Source organism: Pithys albifrons, chromosome 3, assembly GCF_047495875.1.
Source record: "Pithys albifrons albifrons isolate INPA30051 chromosome 3, PitAlb_v1, whole genome shotgun sequence".
NCBI lineage: Eukaryota > Metazoa > Chordata > Aves > Passeriformes > Thamnophilidae > Pithys > Pithys albifrons.
The window spans coordinates 27,562,572-27,575,234 of NC_092460.1; the positions used below are offsets into that span (position 1 = coordinate 27,562,572).

Consider the following 12,663-nt stretch of genomic DNA (forward strand, 5'->3'; position numbering starts at 1 on the left):
CAGGAGGGCAATGGCCTGGGGAAGTGAACACGCGGGTTTCCCCCTGTGCTGACATTGGCATCACGGACAAGAAAGCAACACAGACAGAATATCAACTCACATCACCCTGTCTCTCATCCACCCATGCCCTCTGGGTAGCCAGGAATTGAGCAAGCTGAACACAAAACATGAAGAAGGACTCTTTGTTCTTTACAGGGTCCCCAACCCTACAGGACAAGGGCAGAGCATAAGGAGCAAGTCTATTGCTGATAATCATCCATACATTTTCCCTCATGGACTTCAGTGCAGCTTCTGACCATAAAACTACATAACAGAGGGGGGAAAAAAGATCTTATCTGGTACTATCAGGCAAAAATGCTGGCAAGACATCATGATGGCACATTTTGCCAGTTCTGTGGCAGAAAAGCCGCAGGAAAACAAAGAAATAAATAAATGAAATGGAGAAGAGTAAACTTTTCAAAAGTGACTATACGACTTTGAAGCTAAGACCAATTTTACAACCAAGGAACAGATTTGTTTTTTAACACAACATTCCTACTAGGCTTGCAGTTATACTTGCAATTGTATCTCCTTACTTTAACTCCCAATTAAGTCCCAGCTTTGACTGAACTAGCTCTTCATTTTATTTGTGTGGCACTCAGGGACACAATCTAACAGAGGACTTGGCCATGTTAGGTTAATGGTTGGAATCCACGATCTTAGAGGTCTCTGCCAACCCAAATGAGTCTATGACTGTAGAAGCAATCAACGTTTTCAGAGAACTGTAAGCACACTTTTTTTTTCATTGATTGAAACGTATGACTGGGAAAATTAAGAGCACACCCCTCTGCACCTTCGTGTACCTACATACCTTGCAAACTCTGGCCCTTCCCAGGTGCCAGCTCCAGCTCCACAGAACTGGCAGAACTTGCTTATGTGGAGATGTCTGAAATAATAGAACATAGTCCTGAAAAAGGCACTTCCAGAAGAACTGATTCATCTAGACATGGTCTAAAGAGCTTCCTCGTATCTGTCAGCCCGGAAGACAGACAGACAGTGACGCTCTGTGCCTGAGCAGGTTCATGACAGACCTGAACTGACACCTATGCACCCAGTCCCTTTTTGAAACATGACTCAGGTTTACGCATTCTGTGGTGACTTTTTAATCATTTTACTACTCATAAAAATGAAACCATTGGTGTAGCAAAGTGTGTGACCTGAAGCAAATCCCTTGACTGTTTCTCTCTTGGTTGGATGAGAGACAAGATGAGAGACAACACAGAGACTTGACATAAGGAAACATTTTTTTCACCATGAGGATAATAGAGCTCTGGAACAGCCCTGCTGTCTCCATTACTGGAGGTTTTCAAGACCCAACCAAAGCCCTGAGCAAACTGGTCTGAGCTCAGACCTGAACTTCTTGGAGAAGGCGGCTGAATAGAGGCCTCCTGCAATCCCTCCCAGCCTGGATTAACCTATGATAACATATCATTAATATCTGTAAAAGGGAGTAATCACTCTCATTTTCTCGGTAGAAAACAAAACAAAAAATGCCTTTCAAAACATTATTACTAGACATTTCCCTCCCTAAGTGATATTTTTTGTCTTTCTCCAACTGATCAGCAAGGAAGCAGAAAAAACAAGATGAACGATTATTCTATCCTTAACACATTTCCATCATCTTTTGTCCCTAATAATTCTGTAGTGCCAAACAAACCTCGACAGCTCAGTGGAAGCTATTAGGGGGACCATGAATCCATCAGTAAGACTGCCTTGGCAAATATAGATAAGTGTAAATTCTTACTGTTAGAAAAGAAAAATATTTTCAGAAAGAGCAAGGTAACACTTTTTTTATAACTAACTTAAAAAAATAAAACAAACAAAAAGCAAACCCAAACTACCAACTACAAAACAAAAATAAGAAATACTGAAAGCATTTATTTGGAAGATTTGTTTTTTCTCTTTGCTGAAGCGTTCCTTTGGGCTTTTTGTGGCAGAAAACCTAGAAACTGGAGTTATCAAACAAGCACATATTGTTCACTGCTCTCTTCCAAGGGATGTGCTAAAGCCAATACATACATAAAGGACTTTAATTTCCATTGTTTACTTTCTTTTATACACATCACACTGTTTGATAATGGAGCAAAAGCAGAGCACCCATGTACAATTGTCTTCATCGAGCCCTTATCTCACAACTGAAGCAGAACTATTTGTACACAAGCTTCCAACCCAGGAACATGCATCCAAGTTTTGTATTCCAGGGTAACCACAAGGGCATACTCCACCCAAGAAGTTTGGATGATGTCCTGGACCGGGCCCCGATACTGTTTAATGTGCACAGGAAAAACTCATTACCACAAAACTGCCAGCACTGACTGCATCTCACAAGGGCACATTTTACAGGACCCAGAACAAAGTATCAGAGCAGGAGTCTTCTGGAGTTAAACCCCTGGCAGAAGCCCTGTCCCCTGAACTATTCAATAAACATCATCCCCTTTCATCCTAAATGTTCATGAACATGTTTCCAGTCCAGTGAGAGGCGAAATCCTATCCTAGCTGCACTGAAGGTATTGATTTGGCTCCAGTGTTTATGCTGTGCTTGAATTTAGCTCACCACCCTCTTCATTTCTGCTCCTCCCCAACATAGATCTGCTTACAGAGGTACAAGCAGAGCCTGCTCTGCTCAAGTTCATAAAACCTCTCTGGATGGCACAAATCTTACAGGTTCTCATATGATGGTAAGAGAATACAAAGGTTTCCTGCAGGGTGAGAGATGAGGTCTCCCACAGAAGAAGGCCATCTCTAGGAGACAGGTGACCTCCTTGGTACAACATCCTGATGATATGCAGGTTCCTCTGTGAAATTCCCATCCCTTCTGTCCCAAAAGCATCAGCATTACACACTCAGCTTTAAAGGTCTGGCTCAGGAAAGAGACTGTCTATAAATGTTTTGGGTTTGTTGTTTTTTTTTTCTCCTTGTAAAAGATGGTGATTTTAGCAAATGCACATGTTCTCTAGATTAAATACTCTATGAACAGGTTGGTTAGATCCCAGAACGCTTTGGGTTGGAAGGGACATTAAAGATCATCTAGTTCCAAGCCCTTGCCATGGACAGGGACACCTTCCACTAGACCAGGCTGCTGAATGCCCCATCCAACCTGGCCTTGGACACTGCCAGGGAAGGGGCATCCACAACTTCTCTGGGCAACCCATTCCAGTGCCTCACCAACCTCACAGTAAAGAGTTTCTTCCTAATACCTACTCTTAACCTACTCTCTTTTAGATTGCATTTTTTTAGATATTCCTCACAAGAACCACATTCTTTGTGCAAAGGTAGAAGCTGCACTATGTTGCTTCAGTTATTCATAGCTGAACACAATGGATCATTTGATAACAACTATATTTTCTTCTCACTGTGCCTCATCACTGTACCACCAAGTCATGCTGATTCTGTGAAACAACTGCTTAAGAAAAGATGCATTCACAATCTCCAGCTTAATTCTGAATTCAGGGATTTCATGGTAAATCATACCAAAATCTCCTCTACTGCAAAACATTGTTTTCAAGTAAAAAAAAAAAAAGAGAGAAAAATGTTACATGTGCAACAGAGAGAATGAAACAGCAGACCTGAAGACCTTCAGGAAAAAAGAAAAGGTGGTGATTACCTATTTCCAGGCTTTTTTGAAAATTTCTTTTTACTTAAAAAAGAAAGAAAAATCAATGTAATCCAAGCTCAGGCTTGATTTTTAAAAAAGCATATCTTTATCAGAAGCCTGAAGTAAAAATAAAACACCCCTCAGGGCTTTCTAAATCTTCCTGAAGAAGAGAAGGATAGAGGGAGATGTTCAACTCTTCTCCCTGGTGCCCTGCGAAAAGACGCATGGGGATGGTTCAAATCTGCAGCAGGAGAGGTTCAGACTGGACATTTGGAAGCATTTCATTAGCAAGAGGGTGGTCAAACACTGGAACAGACTCCCTGGAGAGGTGGTCAATGTCCCACCTCTGTCAGTGCCTCGGAGGCATTCGGTCAATGCCCTTAATAACATGCTTTAACTTCTGGTCAGCCCTGAAGTGGTCAGGCAGCTGGAACAGAAGATAACTGTAAGTTCTTCCTTCCATCTGAAATAGTCTAGTCTAGTCCATTAACAGTAATAATAATGAAATTCTAATGAAAGGCTGCCTTGAGCATGAATGACCAGAGGGACTGGGATTGACATATGTGAATACTCTGGCTTGGAGGACAGAAAAGCCAGAATTTGTGTTTCTGCAATGGTTGCTGGTCAGTTGAAGTCTTTCACTGCTCTGACATGCCAAGTTTCTGTTTCTGATAATATTTCCAGATTGCTTTGGACCAGAAAAAAAATACCCCATATGCAGGAAAACAGGAATCAAGTAGAACATGAAACAGTATATTATGGGTCAGAATAAGTTATTAAGAAAACTCCCAAACAACCAAAAAAACCACTTCATTAAATTCTAACAACATTTTATGAAATTTGTACCTTTTAGAGGGGATGCTATTTTTCCTTGAAACACAACCAAAGTTGTCCTTCTCCAACTAGTGGAAGAATTTAGGAATTAAACAGGTGAAACCTTGGTTTCCCATTGAATTTGTGTAAGCTAAATCACTCTACAAGGAAAGTTTCCTGCTGTGCAAACAAGAGGATACTGATGGAGCAAGGTTTAGCACAGACTAAGCAGCAATAGCTGTCACTATCCTTCACCATCACAAGTACAGAATTGTTGTATGTGAGAGGTGACATCATGGCAAAGCTTCAACTTGAAGTCACTCATAGTAATCTCTGGGGACAGAGACAGAAATCTGATGCAAAAACAGTTAGCATGTGTTGGTTTCCAAGCAGGAAACCTCTCAGGCCTCTCTCAGAGTTTGACAAAGCTGAGAAATGGCAGCCAGCTAGATCAGGGCTTCTTACATCATCTGGAAAAAGCTCAACACCTTACACATTTCTTTACAGTAACAAACTGTCTTGTAGAATTTGACTTGGGACTGCTGCACATGCAGCCTTGCATGTCAAGGCATGGAAAACCAGATTCTCAGTTACCAGGTCCCAGATTCCCTGAACTCAAGAAAAAAAGCTCCCATGGATCAGTAGACTCTGGAGGATGCTCCAGGGTCTGGTTTTGGCCAGATGTCAATTTTTAAAGTGCTACATGTGTTGGTGCAGACATCCTTCTCAATTTTAGTACAAGGCATTTATTTCCCTTTGCTATGTAGCCACTCTGAGCTCTGGATAACCCAAGACTCAATTCGTACCTAAACACCCCTGTGAAGGCTACATTCACAGCATGCTTTGCAGCTGAAACATTGTAATTTTTTATGTGGAAAATATAAACATCATCTGTGAGAACTCACTCTTTTTAAGGAGAAAACTCCAATACTCTGAAAAGTCTCTGGGAGCTCTTTTTAATTTAGCAAGGTGGTGTGTTTGCTGACACTTGCAAGCAAACTCATATTTATGAAGTGCCCTTTCTGTGCCCTGTGAAATTTGCCATTTCCCTCCATGACAGTCAGTGCTATCTATCACAAGAACATAATCCCCCAGGACAGGAGACCCAAGCCCCTTTGCTGCTCTCCTCTGCAAACAGATGTGTGCATTTTCCCCAGCTCTGAAAGTCACGGCCAGCTTTTGGCAAACAACTACAGCAGCTGCACATCTGCAGAGGGGAAAAGCTTTCAGCAAAAAATACAGAGGGGGATCTCATCCTCCCCCTGCCTGCAAAGCAAGCTCAGCATTTGTTCCTCTCCAGATGACACCCTGATGGGTTGATTTAATCATTCACATATGCATGCCTATTCACAATGCTTCCAAAATACCAGGGCTGTGACAGCATCTCACCTGAACTGCTCACAGTAACATGGCTTGTCAGCAAGTGTTTGGCAAGAAGTCTCACAGGATAAGAAGAGAAAAATCAACGTTCAAGGACACTGCTAACGTAAAATGATTGTACAGAATACAAGTGGGTGAGTGAGAGACCACTTGTAATGAGGAAAACACCTAAGCAGGTGCTTAATTTTAAGCCTATGCTCAAAGTCCAGTATCTTCAATTAGACTGCATGAAGTCCAGTCCAAACTTCCCTGAGCAGGAACGGTGTAGAGCACTGGGAGCCAAAGCACGCTGATGGGCGGGTTTAAGCATGCTCTGTGACCCACACGTCTGCTTAAACGACTTGCCAGACTGGGGACACAGTACTGAATATTTAAGTGTAGCAGGCTCACAGAAACACTTCACCACTTTTATTCCCAAAGGGAAATTTAATTAAAACACAGAGCATCTAGCCATTTAAATTTATTATGGTTGCAAAGAGCAGCAAGTCCTCGTCCCCTGAAACAGTCTCTCTAGTGGATTGCCAGAGTCCCCAGTAAGTTTCTGTAAACACAACTTATGTGGCTGAACTTTGTCAGAAGCCACCCGCTCTTGCGGATCTGCAGGACCAGAAGTCACAGGGCCCGGCAGGGTCTCAGTCAGAACTCTTTCGTCCCCTTCCAAGTGAGGTGGCACCTTTCCTCATTCAAGCTGCCACTAACCATCATAAGCTCTTGCCATTTTAAGCATCCGGACCAGACTTTCAAAGGAGCTCACAGCAAAGCTTTTTTGAGTTTCTCCGAGACCAGATTTTCTGCCAGGCAAGACCCTTCCAAGCAAGGTCAGTATCCCATATGCTGAACTGTTCAGCCAATCTGATTATTTACCATGACACCTAATAAGGAGATGGGCAACATCTCCTTGGAGAACCTACCTTTACACCAGACTTCACTCAGATCAATAACTCTTTGCAGTATGTATGCTAAAGGGAACAAGAGCAGTGGAACAAACCCCTACCAGCATTAACACTGTTTTACAGAGGAGACAAGACTTGCAACAATTACAGATGCCACACTTGAAAACAAAGTAGCACTCCTCCAACAGCTCACACAGCGGTATCTGCCTTATTTGTGGCACAGCACCAATTGTAGCAAGTCACAAAGGCCCCTTCCGACATCACAGTTAGAGCTGAGCAGCAGCTGACTTACCTGTCTAGCTTCCTTTCCTTGCCTTTTTACTCTGGTCTTCCATCACGTATCTCAAAATCGTCCGTGCCTCATACCCACACTCCTAGATGAGATCTTGTCAGCACTGCACGTGGAGCCAACTGAATGAAGAACCCAGGGGATGGCCAGGCCCATCTGTTAGAAGCTTTTCTCTCTGTGAGTTGGTGTTTTTATTTTAACTCCCTCTACTTCTGGGCCCCTCTTCATCTCTCGCTCCTCCCATCTCCCTCTCTCTGCTCATGAGGACAGAGTTTCCATCCTGGCTCTGGGCCAGCACATGTATGGGCAGAGGCAGAGCTCAGTAAAAGCCATCTTCTGCTCCCTTTCATCGCATAAACACTTCCAGTTCCCAGTCCCGGAGCACAGGGCTGAGCCAGAGCTTTGGCTGCAGTGCAGGGGGACTGAGGACCAGTGACTCCTGCCTGGGCTAAGTATGGCAGCCTGGCTGCAGTGCAAACACCTCCTCTCCTGGCCCTGCTGCTGAGCAACCCGAGGCTTTATCCCAGGGCAGGAGTTGCTTATTAGTCAGGAGTTGCTCATTAGATGGCAGACACAGGTCTACCTCACATTCAGCAAAGGTAACATGTAACAGTACACAGAGGTAACAGAGAACAGTCAAGACAAATTCTTGTTCACACCAGTGATTAAAAAAGGAAAACCAAGAGACTCCAAGCAAACCTGGCTGGCAGTGTCCAAGCACCAGGATGACAATCTTGCCCAAAATACTAAGGCCTCGGAGATGAACTGCATCCTAACAAGTTTAATCAGTAAAAACTGACCTTTAATCACCACAAACTATTGCATCTGGTCTGTTAAATCCTTGGAAGTAACAGTATGCCAGCTGCAGCTGGTTTCCCTAACATGGGGAAGGGACAACGCACTGAAGCAGAGGATGAAGATTATACCAGCACTTGCAGTGTTCATTCTAGCAGGCCATTACTCTTTCAAGCTTCTATCCTTCCAACTATGCTTGAATTCCCTCAGCTTTACCCCAGGACAGTACTATTTGCAGAAAAGACAGAAATTAGGTTCTCAGTACATGTTATCTGCATTAAGAAAGGAGTTCCCTTGTTTCAAGCTTCTTGCAAGGAAGATTTCCCATGAGCCCCCTTTTGGGGTCTTAGTTGAAAACACATAGCACCCCACATTTGAGCAGCAAATATTCAGGGAATTTATTTACCTCAGAGCAGTACAAACCCAGGGGTTTCAGCACAGGACTACCCTGGCCATCCCACCAGGATTCCAAGAGCACAACCTCTGTTACCAACTGCAGTGATGACAATATGGTTCAGAACTGCTCAGAGCCCCCTGGGCACAGGAGGGACTGGACCATCATAATGGCAGAGTCCCAAAGGCATTTTGCTGCAGGTTCTATGCCCTGAGTTGAAGACATGAACTGGTGAAGACTTGCACAAGTGGCAGGCAAGTACCCACTGCTTCAGACAGGAAAGGACTGGAGAATTATGACTTTCACATCATCAGTCCTATGTCCATAGACATAGGGTACCCTGACCCAGTTGGGTGGTGAACTATGTAAAGGGTGGGAGAGATTTTGAATAGGACCAGCCTATAGGACCTTAAGTATTTATTTATGTACGACAGTGGTGATGCCTTTCAGTGCTTTATTAACAGAGACTTTGAACTGATGCCTGTTCTGTACCACGCTTCCACCAAAAGACATGGGCCTTGGTTGAAAACCCAGGCTGTCTCTTCTCCTGCCTTGTGTGGGTAAAACACTGCTTACAGATCTGAACCCCTCAGATGAGATGTTATTTGAGCTGTATCCAGGCAGAACTGGGTTCACTCATTTACCATCAGGACTTCAATGCAACAAGAAATTTCTTTCCAGCTACATCCAACTCCCTTCTTCCCTGTGGAGTCTCTTCAGTCCTTAAGGATCTGCTATGCAAGTGCATTAAAAGTCCTATTTCAGCATTTCCTTCATTGTAGAGGCCTCTTCCAGCCAGCTCTTGGGATCCTGCCAACAGATATATCAGCCACTACTACTTAAATCCTTCCGCTAAAAAATGCTTCCCTAAAGAGCTTATACCCCAGTTCTGGATGCCTAAGAGTGCTGATCACCACAATTAACCTGCCTCAACAAAAGCTTAAGGAAGGTCCTTCTCCACTCTCATGTGCTTAATGGTGCACTACAGAGCCTTTTCTCCCCTTGGTCTGGCCTCCCCTTAGCGGGGAGCAGCTTCAGCACAGTTCCAGTCAGGAAATAAATGTCAGGTGCTACAAAAGGAAGGGAGAACCAGCTGCTTTGAATGATGCATTTGGGGAATCCAAAAGAGCATGACACTTCTGGGGCACTTCTGAAATGCCCAGCATCTCTCCATGTAGGGCTCTCTCCAGGCAAGGATTTCACTTGCTTCTGTGTCCCCAGAGCACTCAACAAACACAGATTTTAATTCGTGTCCATAGAAATTAGTTATTATGGCTCATATTAAGAATAACTATGGGGAAAAGCTCCTCCTGAACTAAGATCAACTCTGAAAAACACAGCTGATGTGGTCTTTATCATCTCCTTGTCAAAATGAACATTTCTAACATGTAAATACACCAGGTATGGGAGAAAGACAATCCTATTTTAAGTGTTTGACAAAGACCTAAACGTCCTTCTCTGTTTTGGAGAACAGAAAGCAAACAGAAGTTGTCTCTGCAGACAAAATGTCCTAAAAGATGTCCCAAGGCAGCAAGCTGGGGACACTACTAAAAGCTGAACTTTGGGACACTCCACACACACTTGTGGTCTACAAGGAGTACTGTACTTTGGAGCTGAGCTGAACAGGGAGTAACTTCTTATATTGACTGGGAGGACATGGACATGCCAAAGGCCAAGCCAGGCTTCAGCACACAACCTTCTCACCCACAGGCAGAGAGTGGTCCCAGCAGAGCCATAAATCTCTAGCCTGCTTTTTACATCCCCGGTCATTCCAGTGCCCTTTGTTTTCAGTGCTCCGTTTCTCAAACAGGCACCATATTACCCTGGGAAATTCTGCAGTTTCCTCTCTTTTCTATACTTTGTGTTTTCAGTTGTTTCCAAGTCTGATCCAACATGGTAGTTATTGATTTTCAAACGCTGAAACACTGTCTGAATTATTAAAAAAACCCCAAACAACAACCAAACAAACCTCTGCTCAACCCAACGACCACCAAACCCCATAGACACTACCCCAATGACAACAATCCAGAACACAACAGAAGGGTCAAGGAAGTGCATTCCTTTCCTCTGGCAGGATGCAATAACAACTCCCTTTTTGGTGGTTCAGAAAATGGAACCAGCACTTTATTGGGCTAAGCTACCACACACCAAGAACAAGCGGCCAATAAGGTGGCAGCCAACACAAAAACCAGCTTTTAAATCCACCACCACCATCAGCAGCTTCCCTCCCAGTAGCAAATGAAAGTCCCATGGAAATCTCTCTGGCCATCTCTTTATCCTCCCAGCAGAGCTCCAGACTGGAGATGTTCCTCTCCAAAAGCAAGAACCCTGCTTAAAACGCAAGAGCAAAGGTGGCTGAAAATACCTCAGGGTCAGGAACAACTCCCATGCAACTTGCTGATCATTTTAGGAAAGAAACTGTGCTCTTGCAAAGAGGAGGATTAAGTGCCCGTGCTTAGCACTCACTATCTCCCAGCACTTGCCAGCTCCTGCGAGGCTCCAGTGCAGTCCCAAACAGTTGGAAGGCCTCAGTTCCCCCATGACTATCCCTTTTCCAGAACCAAACATCAAGGGCCACGCTTCTTGGTCACTCATAAAATCAAAACCTCTGAAATACACCTGGCACGGTTTACCCTCCAGTTTGCATTTGACACCTTGGGACCACAGCATCAGGCAGTTGTACCTTCTTCCCTGTTCCCTTCCCAAACACCATTCCCCTCCATCAACTCCACACCTAACCCATTAGCAGCCATGGTTCCTGGGTACCGCAGCAAGGAGGAAAGCTGGAGTTTCTCTCCCCAGGACAGGTGAATATTTTCAAAGATCCGCAGCGGGAGTCAGAAATGTCACCCTGTTACAGCTACAGCTGCACCCAAGGGCAGACGTTTCTTCCAGCCGAAGGTAAAGTAGGAGAAAAGCAGAGAGAGAGAGAAATGGAAGGCTACCATCACGGAGGGATTCAGCTTTGCCGAAACCGAGAACTCTGGCTGTTCCCTTCAGTAGGGCTCGGGCTTCCCTCAAAGAATGTGCTTTGCGTTTCCTCGTCGGTTCTGCGCCGGAGACCGAGGCAGGGCTGGGTTCGCTCAGGGGCCCCGTGCTGGGCGGCGGGGCTGTCGCTGCTCCTCCGCCCCACCGCTCCCGACTCGACTTCCCACCAGCTCCTCGAGTCCCCCTGGCGCTTTTCCCACCGGCCGAGACCCGGCCCGGCCCTCCCGCACCCGGCGGGGACTGGAGGAGCAGCAGCGTCCCGGTCCCGGTTCCCGTTCCCGGTGGAAGGGCGGCGGTGCCGGGAGCGCGGGGGGTTCGGATCGCGGCCCCCGCTCTCCGTCTGTGCCACCGCACGCACTGCGAGGGCACAAAAGCCAACAGGGAGGCGGCAGGGAAGGCAGAATTAACATACTTTTCTGGAGCGGCACCGATCCCCGCCGCCCCGGGCTGCTCCGGGCATCTCTGCCCGCTCTCCCCCGCTCCCGCCCACCGGTCCCTCCGCGCCCTCCTACCTTCTTCGGCGGCGGAGCGGGGGGGCCGTGCCCCGGCATGACGGCCGCGGCCCCGGCGCCGGGCTGGCAGCGTGCGAACCCGCGGCTGGGGGCTCCCCGCCCGCCCCCCGCCGCCACCGGCCCCGGCCCCGGCCCCGGCCCCGGCCGCCCTCCGGCGGGAGCGCCGCCCCGCCCCACCCCGCCCCGCCCCCCGCTCCCCGCTCCGGGCCGTGTCGCGTCCCGTGCTGCCCACCCGGGGCGGGGGATGCGAAAGGGGTACCTGCGGGTGAGGGGGTGCCCGGAGGGAGCTGAGAGGGGCTGCCCGTGTCGAGGCCAGAAATGAAAAGCCGAGATGAGGCGCCCCTGCCGCCTCTCTGATTGTGAACAGAAGTGTCCGGGAGAACGTAGAAAGTCCTTACTTGCCACCAACCCAACACCTGTCACGCCACGGCTTCCCGCTGCTGATCGGGTCGCAGACTCATGGCGGGACAGGGGCCGGACAGGAATGCCTCGAGCCTGCAACACCATTGCCATCAGCTGAGCCGAGGCTGCGTATTAGGGAAAGGTTCTTCACCCAGAGGGAGGTCGCGCACTGGAACAGGCTCCCCAGGGAGGTGGTCACAGCACCAAGCCTGACAGACTCAAGAAACGTTTGGACACGTGGTGTGATTCCTGGAGCTGTCCCGTGCAGGGCCAGGGCTTGGACTCGATGGTCCTTGTGTGCCCTTTCCAGCTCAGGATATTCTGTGGTTCTGTGATACAAAAGGGATGGAAATGTGAAGGCCCTCAGCCCAAGCGCAGCCCTTTCCCCCCTGTCCCGCTCCGGCGTATCCTGATCCCGAGGGGACGCTCCCGCTGCGCAGGCGACAGACCCCGCCGGGCTCTCGGTGCTGTCCCTTTAAGGGGCGGGGCGCCGCGGCACTGCCGTACTCTGATTGGCTGAACGCGCCCCCACCCTCCCCCCGCGTCCGGTGCGGGCGGTTGGA

At 47.2% G+C, this 12,663-nt stretch overlaps 1 protein-coding gene across 2 annotated transcripts in view; it reads right to left on the bottom strand.

Annotated features, from left to right (window-relative positions):
* The window catches only part of DENND2A (DENN domain containing 2A), a 58,168-nt gene extending 46,193 nt beyond the window's left edge, over nt 1-11,975 (bottom strand). The window contains exon 1 of one of the 2 annotated variants that reach the window (XM_071551134.1): nt 11,958-11,975. The gene's annotated coding sequence lies outside the window, so the exon portion shown is untranslated. Of the gene's footprint in view, nt 1-11,698; nt 11,861-11,957 lie in introns of those variants that run through there. The other variant, XM_071551133.1, reaches the window with a different exon arrangement.
* Nucleotides 11,976-12,663: the final 688 nt, after the last annotated feature.